The sequence below is a fragment of the Pseudonaja textilis genome, chromosome 1 (genome assembly GCF_049901715.1).
Source record: "Pseudonaja textilis isolate UNSWEBS1 chromosome 1, rPseTex1.2, whole genome shotgun sequence".
In the NCBI taxonomy this organism is placed as follows: Eukaryota; Metazoa; Chordata; class Lepidosauria; order Squamata; family Elapidae; genus Pseudonaja; species Pseudonaja textilis.
In genome coordinates, this window is record NC_141990.1 from 73,673,965 (window position 1) to 73,689,672 (window position 15,708).

Sequence of the window (15,708 nt, forward strand, 5' to 3'; positions counted from 1 at the left end):
GCCCGGTGCTTTCTGAGTCACAGCTGAAGGTGTGCCCTGACTCAGTTGAAAAGCATTGTGCGTTATCAACTGTGATGCTGAATTATTTTTTTTCCCCTCTGGGGTGGGAATGAAGCTATTCACTTATACAAGTCACCAATCGCTGATGCATGGATGAAGAAAGAGATGGAATGTGAATGACTCTGCACATCACACTCAGTCCTAATCAGTGCGGTACCCTGTCTACATAACTGTGCTCCAGTCTCCTTTCCATCCTATTTCCTGTCTTGGCAACCAAATCTACATCTGGCTCAGTGAAAGCATTGCTCCTTATAACAACATAATGACACGATCAATAGATCCATTCACAGAATCGCTTTTCATCCATCTGGGCATTCCTGACTTGGCATGTAACAGCTAGAAATGTCTGGTTAAGGGACTGTTAATTCATGGGCTTATGACAAGGCTTCCCTACCATGGTGTATGGTGTGGCTGCAGTCTTTTGTACAGTGATCCATTAATCTGCTGCACTGCTTGGTGATGCATATTGCAGTGACTGCTGACTGTTGCAAAGTATCATGTCTAAGTATAACAGGATGGTTATAAGGGTCTTAAATCTTTATCTGGGTACTGTTTCGCTCGGGTGTGTGTGTGTGAAATGCAAGTGATTATGCCTGCTTGCTAACTTAGGAGCCGCTGTGATTTAGGGGTTATGGTATAAAAACTGGATCTGGATCTTCCCTTTTCTCTCATGTTTAGGACTTATTCATTTGTTATAGAAAGCGGAAATCTCCCCCTTCAAAGTATGAACAATTATTATATAATTTCATGTGCTTATATGGAGAGGGAAAGTGGGAGGGAGGGGGAGAGAGGAGAGGAGAGGAAAGGAGAGGAAAGGAAAGGAAAGGATAGGAAAGGAAAGGAAAGGAAAGGAAAGGAAAGGAAAGGAAAGGAAAGGAAAGGAAAGGAAAGGAAAGGAAAGGAAAGGAAAGGAAAGGAAAACCATAGCTGATGAACTGGGAGACTTTGGGCAAGTCACTCTCTCACTAATATATGATTAAATAAAAAGTATTTTACATCTATCCTGTTTTTCCTCCATGATCTCAAGGTAGTTTGCATGAGAATCTTCCTTGCTACACCCTGTAGCAGTATCCCTATGAAATAGCAGGGATGATAGTGGCTCAAATTTACCCAGTGGGTTTACATTAAGGACAGATTTGAACCTGTGTCTCCATAATCCTAGTTCAATACCTTAAGCACAACATTGCAATTTTAACCACAAGATCTTTTCCACACATACTTCTTACTAACAACATGATAAATGTGAAAAATGTCAACCACTGCTGCCACATCTCACTGAAATTCAGCTGTTTCACATCCAAGCACTGGGCTGATGAAAAGAGTTTGCAATGCTTGATTACCCAAATTTTGTCCATATGTGTGTGGGAGTTCACAATGTTCTGTGGGATATATGTACATGCTTGCATATGAACTATAACTTCAGTTTTTAGAGACTCCATATATTGGAAAGTAATTAGAAAAGGGAGCATTTTAGTCTCACTTGGAAATATTCCAAAGGAAATATAAGGTAGTAACTTGTGAGCTAAGTCTGCAGCACAACATTTTGTTTCCATAATGAAGTTGCTGGGTACCTGGGGTCAAGCCTCTTAATTTCAATACCATCCCACATCAGTAACAGAGGAATTCTATTAGCCTAATTTACAGGGAAACTGAAATAATTTATTTATATAATTATTTTGCCACCCATTTTGTAACAAAATGACTCTGGGAGGAGTATTACTACGATTACAGCAATGGATCAAGCCCAGTACTTCCTAGTCGAACCACAGACAACTACAATGATCTAATACATATCGATTTTACAGAAGACATTGTTGAAAAAGTACTGCGCAATCTAAAACCATCCCTATCTATTGGACCAGACGGAATATGTGCCTATTTCTTTAAAAAGCTATCCACTGCCATAGCTGAACCTCTAAGCATAACCTTTGAAAAATCTTTCAGGACCATTTCCTTGCCAAAACCATGGTCACAAGCCATGGTCATCCCCATCTTCAAAAAGGGAAACCCCCAGCCTAGTTGAAAATTACAGACCAATCTCCGTATGCTGCGTCACCTGTAAAGTCATAGAATCAATTATTAACCAATCCATTATCCTCCATTTAGAGACAAACTACCTACTCTCTAATAAACAATTTGGTTTCAGAAACAAAACCATCCTGCAATCTGCAACTCTTACACTGCAAAAACATATGGACTACACAACTCGATCAGGGCAAAGCAATAGACTCAATCTACATAGACTTCTGTAAAGCCTTTGATTCAGTGGTACACGACAAACTACTACTAAAACTAAAATCTTACGGTATCTCTGGACACCTACATAACTGGATGGAAGCATTCCTGTCAAACAGACAACAAATGGTCAAAATTGGGAACGTCCTATCAAATTCTGTAACTGTCAACAGTGGTGTCCCCCAAGGCAGTGTTTTAGGACCAACTCTCTTCATACTCTACATAAATGACCTCTGTGATCATATTAAAAGCAATTGCATTCTCATCACTGATTATGTAAAGCTATTCAACACCACAGACAACACTGCTACCCTCCAAAAATACCTTGACTATGTATCAGAATGGTCAATCAAATGGCAACTTCAAATCTCAACAAGCTCTGTCGTAATTACATATTGGCAAAAAAAAAATCAGAAAAAAAATACAAGGTGAATAGTCAAGACCTTGTTGATGATCCAAACTCTGTCAAGGACCTTGGAGTACTGATCTCAAATGATCTAAGTGCTAGAGCCCACTGTAACTACATAGCCAAAAAGGCATTAAGAGTTGTTAATCTAATCCTATGTAGCTTCTTCTCTGGTAATATCACACTACTAACTAGGGCATATAAAACATTTGCTAGACCTATATTTGAATACAGCTCATCAGTCTGGAACCTATATCATGTATCTGATATTAATACAATTGAAAAAGTCCAGAAATATTTTACAAGAAGAGTTGTCCGCTCCTCTACTCATTGTAGAATACCTTATGCCAACAGACTTGAAATTCTAGACCTAGAAAACCTAGAACTACGCTGCCTCTGGTCCGATATAAATATAGTATATAAAATCATACATTGCAATGTCCTACCTGCAAATGAATACTTCAGCTTTAATCATAACAATACAAGAGCACACAATAGATACAAATTCAAGGTTATCCACACCAAACTTGATTGCAGAAAATACAACTTCAGCAACAGAGTGGTCAATGTTTGGAATACTCTACCTGACTCTGTGGTTTCTTCCCCAAACCCCAAAAACTCTAACCTTAACCTGTCTACTATTGACCTCACCCCCTTCCTAAGAGGCCTGTAGGGGGTGTTCATAAGCGGACCAATCGTGCCTACCGTCCCTGTCCTATTTTTTTTTTTCTTATAAGTATCTATCTCATGTATTCAAAACTATATTAATTCTTATACCTGTATCTTGTAAGCGATTGACAAATAAATAAATACTAAATACTAAATCGTATCAGTTTTCGGGTTATTTGACAATCTTGCCAAACTTAACAGTGTGGTGTGCAATAGAAACTTTCATATATTTCTTAATGTGGGGGGGGGGGGAACAGTTAACACAATGAAATTAGTTGCTTCAAGAAAATATTAACATGAAATTAGCATTCATATCATAACTGAAAAAGGGATTCTGTAAACGTACATAAGATTGTATTGTTATATTTGTAATAGAAATAACTTTAGAAAATTGGAAACAACATGTGATTAGATAAAATAGTCAGTGTAATTTAGTGAAACTTTTGTGAATAAAATAAATGAAATAAAATAAATGAGAAAATTGAATTAGAAAGGGACGGGAACATTTTAATTAGTTAATGTTTTATAAAATATAAGTGAAGGGGGGAATTAATTATGGAAAGCTTATAACTGTTCCATAGAAGTATGATATTTAATTGAAAAGTAATGTTAAAGAAGTTAAGATTTTAATGAATATTAACATTAATGATAGAATTGTATTGGAATGGAATGTGTTGTTTTAATTACATATATTGATAATCTTTTTTCTTTTAAGAATATGGTGTGTATTTTAAGATTGTACCAAGCAGAATCCAAATGGAAGTTATGTATTATATTGAATGTTATAACTTTAAGGAATATATTGAAGCCTAAATAAGAGTTAAATGGATAAACTTAAAAGATATAAAGGTGTCATACTCCAGTCAGCAACTACAGGAGAAACTTTGTTTAGTGAGAAAAGATAATATGAAATTGAAACAGGACAGACAAAAAGTATAAATATAATGATTTGAATTGAGAAGAGATAATTAAAATAAAATTGAGAAAATTAAAAGAAGGGAGAAGCTATGTAGAAAATGTAAAACAGTAATAAGATATGGAATAGAACATAAAAATGAGCATGAAATTGAATTTGTGTCTGTACGAAAAAATGTAACCCGGGATTATGCTACTTTCAAAAAAGATGTTTTATTTTTATTTTTTGTGAAAACTCAAATAAAATTTACAAAAAAAGAAAAAGAAAATATAAGACTAAGCTGGCGCTTTTTGATATCAGAAAGATCCCTGAGGAGATGTGGTGAGAACAAATCCAATCCTTAGCTCATTATATTTTAAACCAGCATTTAAATAAAATCAAACTTTCAGATATTCTAAACATCTTTTTGTTTAAAAGAAAAGGGACAGAAATTTTAAAATTCTATATGTCCTACTCTATACTTTCATTTAAAAAAAAATTGATCTGATCAAGGATTTCAAATCCTGGTGCCATTCTGTCCATTGGGGCCAAAGCAATACATTTAATAAAGGCTGTGATAATTTTCTTAGGTTTTTGGATCAATAACTTTTTGGTTAGTCATCCAAGATAAAAAGCAATAATCAGTAACCCAGATCACTGAAGTTATTTCTAGTTTTGGCTCAAACACCTGCAAATTCTGAGCTAACAGCACTTTTCACCCTTCAATGAGCATTCCTCTGGATGAGTGAACCTTTTTTATGAAGTGGATCAGACTCATTTATCCTATCCAAAAGGAACACTGTCAATTCCAAAATAAATCAAAAACAAAAATCACTCTACCTCATGTCAGTTGCCTACTAGCAATGTTAAGCATATGCTGTCCACTTTTGATCTAGTAGGTACTGTTTATTATTCAAATGGAGGTGCATTGGACTAGTTGAAATTATACACAAGATCCATAATAAATCTGTCAGTTGTTAAGTTACTCTATATTTGCTTTTTTGCTGCAAACACAGCTACCTTTTTATTTTGTGCTGGAACTCTTGTTGACCAATATGAACCACTATTAATTTAATTAATACAAGCACAAACATTGATTTCTGTGACTTGCCAACAGTTTCGTTCTTATACATTCCATTGCATTGGTTTCTCCCATGTTAGGCTGTAGGCAGATTAGACTTGGCAGAGAATCAGACCAATTAACCTAGTATTTGCTCTCTCAGTTTACAGCTACAATAGCTCTTAGTGATTGCTTGAAACAATTGTGGGAACTGTACTTTGGATTTTTTAAAAAAATGTGTTCCAAAACTGGATAAGTTTCAGAATACACATATACATATGTACATGCTAGATACAAAGTCCTGCACATGAATTAGAGAACAAATGAAAGTGTATGATATCATCAAGAGAGTAAAAGAATTGAAATGGAAAAGGGCTGGTCAGATAGCAAGAAGAACTGATGGCAGGTGGACCAAGGTAGTCATAGAATGGATCCCACTTGATAAAAAGGATCCATGAAAGAGACCTAAAAAAATGGATTGATGACATTAGCAAGTATTGCAGGCCCTATTGGCAAAGAAAACAAACAAACCCAAAACTCAGGACCATATTGGTTGAAAACATGCAGAAGAGGCCTTCACCCTGCAGTGGATAGACAATGGCTAAAATGATGGTGATACATAGAATCACTTGACTTTCTAAAGCAGATGAGTCAAACACAAGGCCAGCAGGCCAGATATAGCCTACAATGTGGTTAGATCTGGCTGGGCAGGCCTCAGCTGCCTCAACCCAGGATGCGAGAGGAGGATGGCATCTGTGGGGCCAGCCCCCTGCCCACCCCACCCCAGGGTCTGAAAGGAGGCAGGCATTCAGGGCGGTCCCATGAGCCAGATCATTCCATCCTGGATGGCAGCTGTAAAAGTTGTTGAAGATCAGCATGGGGCCAGCAAGTGCCTCTAGTGCCTCCATGGCCTGCTCACCAGTGTGGCCTCACTCCATGTGGGAAAGCCATGGCCATCGGTAGCACTGCCACTTTCTTCCCCTTCCCTCAACCCTTCCTGGCTGCAGAGAGAAGAAGGGAGGGAAGAAAGGAAGGGAAGGAGGGAGGGAAGAAAGGAAGGGAAGGAGGGAGAGAAGATAGGAAGGAAGGAAGGAAGGAAGGAAGGAAGGAAGGAAGGAAGGAAGGAAGGAAGGAAGGAAGGAAGGAAGGAAGGAAGAGATGGGAATGAGAAGGAGTAAAACCATTTGCCTCAGTTTATTCAAATGCTGGTACAATATCTATGGATCTACCTAGCATTTCAGGTTTTGTTCTGGTAGAACATTCTTGTGGTGGTTTGAGAATCTTTTAAAGGTCTGAAATAACCAGTAAAATGTTCACTTCTTCGGAATCCTTTGCCTTTTAAATTCATTTTACTTGATTAAGCAAAATGGAATTTTTGGAAGTTTGCACATTCTTTTATGGTTGCTCAACTATGGAATTTGCATTTGTTTTCCCTACTCCACATGGGCCAACACATTGCTACTTTCTGGATTATAGTTTTCTTACATTTTTGTGAGGATTTAAAAAAATATTTGACAAGTTACTATTGGTGCATTTTTTTTTACTGTTCATGTAGATAGAGCAATGCTCTATTAAGCATTTGTTTACCCTGTGTTTTATCAAGAAATAGGTTCACAAGTGCTTTTCTACTTTAAGGTGGCAATACTTACTACTTTCAATTTTAGGGAATTCTCCTTTAAATAATATTTCTTCAATATTTCTTCATTCAAATTTCTTTCATATAGGAAACTAGAGACAAGAAACAAAGGGCTCTGATAAGTATCACTGATGTGTTAGCTTTCTAAATGCATGAATAGATTTCAAGGGAAAATTGTATTGTGTCAATGATTCTCTGCACTCAAAGGTTTTATCAGTCATGAGGAAGTAACATTAATAGCTTGGACTCGGATGCCTCAAGAGCCCCAAATATAGCTAAACTTTGATTAAACTGCATGAGTAGAACACATTTGGTTCCAAGCTCTCCAATGTACAGAATGTTTAATTTTGATCTTTTAATTCATTTAATGCAATGCTGGAAAAGTATATATTATTTTCCGTGTGCCAAGCAATTATCCCTTATAGAGTTTATTCTCAACCCTAAGTGTTCATGTCATCTACTAGGTATTTATGTTATCTAACAAAAAATAATTTGACCAAGGAGATGATACCACCCTATGGAGTATAATTCACATTGGATGTGGTAACTGAGTTGTGCCCATTGATTGTGTCATTATGACTTTAGAACAAAGGAAATGTTTTAAGATGATTTCAATGAAGGAATAATAAAAGCAAAAAGACTATTGATAGAGATATTCTCAAAGGTGTTAGATGCTATTCTTTTCATGCCATTAGTCTCTAGTGGCCCACATCAAATAGGAGGAAGAAAAATACAAACAAAAAATCAAGCATAACATTTAACATTCATAACACAAACAATCAAATGCTTAGCAGATCCCAAAGCTACTATCTTATACTTCAAAAGATCACCAGAAGACAGAATATTACCTATTTTTTCCAGATAAAGAACCACTCTAACTATGGAGCAAGTTTTACTATAGGATTGACGATTGATTGAAATTGTCTGCTCCTGGTGGCAAGAGACTTAAAGACACTTTCATGAATTGACTGCAAAGGTAAACCTAGAACAGATAATTCCATAGATAACAAGGATCCAAATGATAAAGAATTTTCATCATTATCACTTTGAGTGCTATTTAGAAATTTAGAGGCAACCAGCAGCAAATGAACAGATGTATTCAGTATCAATTGCAGCTTTTAAATAGTCTTCAGTGACAGCCCCAAAGGAAGTGCATTGTAGTAATCTATTTGAAAGAATTTGAGAGTATGAGATGTCAAACCATCTTGGTCCATATCTTACACATCAGCTGGAGCTAGGAGAAGATGACCACAGACATCTTCTTTGACCACAAGCCTCAAATTCACGAGAACACCCAGATTATGGACCTATTGCTCCAGAAGGATTGTAGCCCATCAAGATTCCCTTCTAAAAGAGATGACTTGTCTGTTTTTAGGGTGCAGGAAGGGAAGTAATATTGTGCAATAATAAACTCACAATTGCTTATATTGAAAGGACCAGAAGAGGGGTTCAGCTAGTGGTAGACCATTCCATCTGGTGGTACTGGGTTGATTCTTAAAACTCCACATTTGGTCCATTGGTTGACATATACGTACACATAAATGCACATGCCCATTTTTCTTCTACACCTAAATCTGGAATGACAATTCAGTGCTGCAATTCCTTTCTTCAAAAATAAAACATCATCTCTCAACATGGCCTTCCAGTGTATGCTATTTTATCCCTTTGGCAACATTTGCTGTCAAAGCTTATTTACAATTTTTGCTGAGCTGACCTCAAGTACAGTAATTTAAGCTGAAAGATGCTGGGACAAATGGAACATTAGTAGAATGGACAAATGGCAATTCACAGGGGCAATGTCTAATGGGGCAATGTCTAATTCTTTGAACTTTCTTGTTCTTTTCTTCTTTTGGTATCAATCAGTCTAATTAAACACCTCTTAGAGAATCTTCAGTTTTAAAAAAGGATTATTACTCTGATATTGGATATCATACTTTTGTAACCATGATAATGAGACATGTTGAATTGTTGAAAGCTTGTTTTATATTGTTCTCCAGTGCATCAATACAATACAATAAATACAACACAACACAACACAATATTCTTTATTGGCCAAATGATTGGACACACAAGGAATTTGTCTCCAGTGCATAAATTTTAACTGAACAACAAACAACAACATAACATAATCATAAGATACCATCATTAAGTCAGTTGAGCATCATTATACTGACTTTAAAAAAGAAACTGAACATGGAATTTAGGGATGAACAACTCAGCCAACCATAAACATTTGTGACAGTAGAAATTTATCATTCTTGAAATGAATACTCTTATTGACCCACCCATAAAAATAGAAAGATGTATAGCAATCGCACTTAGACTTATATACCGCTTTATAGTGCTTAACAGCTCACTCTAAGCGGTTTACAAAGTTATTATATTGCCCCCAACAGTCTGGGTCCTCATTTTACTCACCTCAGAAGGATAGAAGGCTGAGTCAACCTTGAGCCTGGTGGTATTCGATCTGCCAAATTGCAGGCAGCTGGCAGTCAGCAGAAATAGTTTGCAGTACTGCACTCTAATCACTGCGCCACTGAGGTTGTATAGTATAGTAATCAAGGAGATGATTTGAATTGCCATGTAATTTGTTGATATTTTAGCATGTGGCACTTGCCTTCACAAGATATTGTCAGTGATCACAATTGTTATAAGTTCAACAAACCTGGAGGGCAAGTATTGGGAAAGGCTAGAATTGGATAAGTATAAATACTTTGAGATAACGTTCTGCATATTTCTTTAAGAGTAAAGAAAACAAGGGCATAGAAGATGCCATCACCACAGCTGCAAGGAAGACAAGGCAGAAGGTACTGTAAATACCTACATCCCATGTCCAATTCCCATAATGGTGGTGTCCCTATAATTTAAATCAGTTCTCTTATCAAAATGCCTAGGTTATTGGCACTTTTCTTTTATTGTAATAGACTTAGATTTAGAATAACTTTATTGTCACTTTGAATGTACACTAATCAGTATACATTAAAATGAAATTCTGTTATCAAGGCAGCAAGAATGATATTTGCCCCAAACTGGAAGGCAAGATACATTCTTAGGGAGGATGATATGATTGATAAGATACTACAATGCACCGAAATGGATAGGTTGACATTAGAACTGAAGGATAAAGACAAGTCAGAATACCACGAAATATGGAATAAATTCTACTATTGGAGGGATATGAAAGAAAGTTCATAAAATTGGAATAAGAATTAAAGATGAAATAGGAAGGATGTGATGGACCACTTATTCGAGGAGTAATGAGAAAGAATTACAAACTATAAAGTTCAAATGTATATATGCATATACATATATATGTAAAAGAAGAAACAGACATCCTGCGATCTCCAGAACTTAAAATTACATTTAATGTACATTGTCAAAGTTTTAAGCTACCATTACAGAGATGTTTGCCTTTATATAACATTAACCAATTTAGCCCTGGCACTTGTATTTTTAGAATAGTTTGTAATGAAAACATGTGTATAAATGTATATAATTTCTTTCTGAATGTAATATGCATTGTCAAAAATGTATGTCAAAGAAGACTACCACATTCAATGCTTTTAATGTGTATACTCAATAATTTTTTTTAAAATTTCATTGCATACAGCTCTCAAAGGGTCACCACCTCCAATATACACTACATAAACATGAAAATAAACAAATAAATAACTAAATATGCACATACCCATATATATTATATGAGACAAAGAAACAACACAGTCTAGTTCGGATGTATACATGTACATGGTGAGAGAAATGAATCTTGCAAGTTTACCAGACAGATGGCATAGAGAACAAAGCTGTTACAGAATCTGGTAGTCCTGTCAGAAATACTTCAAAATCTCCTTCCAGAGGGGAGCAACAGAAACAAACAGTAAAGTGGGTGTGTGGGGTCTCTAACAATGTTTTGATGCTATAAGCGTATAGCACTTATAAGCAGTATCCTGAACAACAGGAAGTGAGCTTCCTATAATCTTCTCACCTGTCCTTACCACTCTCTATATAGACTTTTTATCTGAGGCACTGCTGCCATCAAACAAACTGTGATGCAGTTTATTAAAATGTTCTCAATCATGCCTCTGTAAAAAGTGGCCAGGACAGAAGGAGAAAGATGGGCTCTCTTCATCCGATGAAGGAAATGCAGATGCTGGTTTGCACTTTTCACTAAGAAAGATGTGTGGAAAGACCAGTTCAGATTGTTAGTTATCTGCATCCCCAGATACTTAATACTGTTGTCCACCTCATCTTAGTTAAAGAACAAATTGTCTGAGTTTGCATATCCAAAATATGTAAGCAAGACCTAGATGAGGGCAATGATACGTTTCCTGTCCTGATGCCACATAGTGGAAAGAAAGAATTGGATAAACAATTGAAATTATGATGGTAGAAAATGATAAATTGGTGGACCGCATCTCTTGGTCTCCCTTTTTATCCTCAGCATATCTGGGCATGTTCAGCTGTGGAGTTCTGACATCAAAATCAATGTCATTTTTTTTTCTGAATAAAGAGGGATGTTGCTTTGAATGGAGCAACATCTATTATGTTTAACAAACTTTAAGTTTCATGTTTAAGTGTCTTTAAAAAGAGTATGTATATGTGGTCAATAAAGCATTATCTGGAGAATCAAGCTGTAAAAGTTCTGTGCATGAAAAAAGATAAATCAAAGCTAAAAGGTATAATTCAGAGATATTAATCGGGGAATCAAGCTACCAACCAATACCTGAAAATGTTGGAACAAATAGTTTGCACTTAAATCAACCCTTCTTCTTAAATTCAGAGTTGCCTGGAAGTGAGTAAGTATTGCTGTCTTTATGAACCCTGGATTGTTTGGTTGACTGAGTAGATAAGTTACTTTAATGCTCTGTATATCACCAGATGTCACACACTTCACATGGAATAATTAGATCATGGTAACAGCTCTGTGCAAGGACTGTGTCATTCTGCTCTGGAAAAATCAAGCTTCAGAAAACAGTTCCTGTCCATTACTCACTTCTCAATATCTCAGAGTTACAACTGTTACTGCTGCCTTTACTTTGCTCCTGAATGGTTACAGTGGAACTTGATGCAGGCCTGTTGCATCGTGTTGATGCATGATAAATAAAAAAACTATTGATAGAGATATTCTCAAAGGTGTTAGATGCTATTGACATAATGACAAACTTAAAATCTATCTCAATATGGAATTCAAGGGACTTCTGGTACTCTGGGAAATTTTCTGGTTGACATTACAGATGGTGAAGATGCAAAGGCCTGTTGATCACATCATAACATCTTCTTGATTGTACAACTGGGCTTACATGCTAGAATGGTTGTCAGAATATATACGAAACTAAAATAATTGTGTCCATGGTAAGGGTCAAATAAGAGCATATTTCCCTCCTACATTTGAGACATAGAACAGCAAAACATTTCCAATTTTCTACTTGCATTACTTCTCCAGGTAGCAACCAAACAGAGTTGTAACTAACCACTTACAAAAAAAAAAAACCCTGCAGAAGTTTGATGCAGATCATCAAACTCTTGAAGACTTCTAGCAATGATTATCTTGAGAATAATCATGCTGAATTGATCTATATATTATAAATAATACATCTTTGGAATGGGGTACTGTTTTGTTTCCACTGATGCAAAGGATAGATATGAATAATTTCCGCTCCCCAAAACAATCAAATCAACTTTTCCCCCTTTGTCATCTTGTCATCTTCTCTTAGATTGACTTACCTGGTAGGTTTCACCTTTTCCAGTGGTGGGATTCAGCCAGTTTTCACCAGTTTGGGAGAAACGGTTGTTAACTTTCTGAGCAGTTTGGTGAACTGCTTCTTGCAAGAAATCATTAAAGGCAGGTAACCGGTTGTTAAATTATTTGAATCCCACCACTGGCCCTCTATTAAACTGGAGAAAGAAAAGCGACTGTTATTTTAATATACGATATTACTAACAGAATGGGAAATGAGATGAGAACTAAGGTAATAACCATCAGCTCACATAAAAGCAGAAGTTGCATAGAAATATATGGTTAAAAAATCCCAATACGCATATCAGAGCAAGTTGCTTGAAAATATTGTATACTATTTTGCTGTTCTGCTGAAAAGAACCATAGAAAGGGAATTATTCCTGTGACCATATGATGAAACTAACTGCCAAAGAAAGCAGTGCTTTTTGCAAAGATGAGGAAATATGTTCACCAAGTATTGAAGGGAGAGGCATTTAGGCAATATTTGAATAAATGTCAAGGATAGGGAAATTTAGCCTCTTCCTATATATTATATAATAATTCATTCTCTTTTAAAACCCCTGAAAAGTCCAGGGTGTTATTTGTAATTTGGAAAAAAGTACTATAGCTTGAAAATTTATCTCTGTTTTGGTACTTCCTTGGAGATTTATTTATTTATACCTGGTGCACAGTGTGGGGTGAGCTAGGTTTACAACACTAATCAGAGGTGGTATTCAGCAGGTTCTGACCAGTTCTGGAGAACCGGTAGCTGAAATTTTGAGTATATCAGAGGACCAGCAAATACCACCTCTGACTGGCCCCGCCCCCATCTATTCTCTGCCTCTGGAGTCCCATCTGATCGGCTGGGTCTTCTTTTGTTGCCCTGCACAGGAAAACAGAGCTGGAAAGCAGGTTAGTGAGTCGGGGAGAGAATGGAGATTTCACAGTATCCTTCCTTCCCCTGGAGTACGGTGGGAATGAAGACTTTACAGTATCCTTCCCCTGCCATGCCCACCAAGCCACACTCACAGAACCGGTAGTAAAAAAAATTTGAATCCCACCACTGCACCTGACTAGTGGCGCTTGGGTTGCTGGCTCGTCCAGGCTTCTCTGCCGGTCTTCCCTCACCTTGCCATCAATCTTTAGAGATTGTTTTGCTCCCTCGATACGTTCTTCTGACAAAAAGTTAAACTTTAATTTTTGATAAGGCAGACTAACTGGAAAAAGAAGACCAGAAAGCTGGGTATGAATAGACTTCTTGTGGTCAATCTGATTCAGATAACAGCTTTCTGTATATCTGGCTTACTTACACTTTCCTCAACTATGGAGTAAGAGAGCCTTACTGGCAGTTCTCCCAAAGTTCTCATTTATCAGATGGTTGGATTCAGCTTGCACAGGGGCTTACATCAGCTCTTTAAGATTATTATAACTATTATTACTTAGATTTAATATAGCCACCCACTCTGGTGGATTCTGGGCATTTTACAAAATATAATTAATAATTAAAACAATTAAAGACATAATAAGATAGCCTGGACTAAAAACAACATTAATCCCAAGCCCTGCCAATACATTAACCCCAGGACTGGGCCTAAAGCCAGATTTTAAAACCTTGTTGGGGTCCCAGGAAAGAGAATGCCATCCATATTTCGGGGGGGGGGGGAGGCAAAATGGTGTTACAGAAGTTGGGTGCTGTGATAGAGAAGATATACTTTTTAGGTCCCTCAAAGTGACAACACATCACAGAAGGGACCTGCAGCACACCCATTCTGCCTGAATACATAAATCTGCTAACTTTCTCAACTCTGCATGATAGTTTTTAACAATCTGAGTTCTAGTCAAATACAGGAGAGTCAGAGCAAAGCCAAGAAAGTGTGATCCTAGAAGTTCATTTTACTAAAATCCAAGCCAGTCCTCAAATGAATCTCAATAAGCTGGTAACAGTTGCCAATTCTAACAACCGGACACAGCAAGAAGACAATAAACAGTGCACTTGTATGGTTTCCTTGAAATGGAACCCACCTCTTTTTTTTAAAGTGCTTTTCGGAGGTGATTTTTGAATAATAAATGAATCATTAATTCTGTATATGTTTCTGCCTGGTCAAACAACTCAAAGTAATAGCAATAGCACTTAGACTTATATACAGCTTCACGGTGTATTACAGTCCTCTCTAAATAGTTTACAGAGTCAGCATATTGCCTGTAACAATTTCAGTCCTCATTTTATTCACCTCGAAAGGATGGAAGGCTAAGTCAACTTTGAGTTTCATGAGATTTGAACTGCCAGATTACAGGCAGCCAGCAGGCAGCAGAAGTAGCCTGCAGTACTGCACTCTAACCACTGTGCCACCATGGCTCATGCATAATTACCTTCTATCTTTAATTGTGCTAAGATCATAGTTTAATTAGGGTCTTTGTAACACTTTCCTTCAGCATCCCCCAACATGTCAGTCTCTCCGTATGCTAAGATATAGACTTTCAACCAACATGATTTCCATGCTAGCTGGGCATTCTGGAATTGAAACCCAATAGAGATGCAAAAGGGAGCTGTTATAATTCAATAATCCTGAAATGCTATTAAAATGTTTAGGACACACACATTATAGATCTCATGTAACAGTTTCTGCAGCACACAGGGTTTGTTTGGGGCTAGATTATCCTATTTACACAGCTTGATTCAAATGTGGAGGTTCAGCATATTGAATATAAAGCTCAATCCATAGTGAAGATTATTTTTAATGCAAAGCAGTTGACACACACACACACACACCATGTTGCCAACAATGGCAGAGGGTCCTTATTAAATGTGAGATAGCGCTGGCAAAGTGTTAATTGCCAAGTGTTTTAATCTGGACGATGGCCAAAAGAAGAATTGATTGGCAGCTCGGAGAGCCTGCTGTAATAAAGCAAATAAGGCACATCTATTTAGCATCCAGCAACAGCTGCATCTCCAGTGATCAGCCACTTTGTCAGAAGCTTCTGTAATATGAAGATGACCTTCTTCAGAGTTTAATGTGGCATTATAAATGCA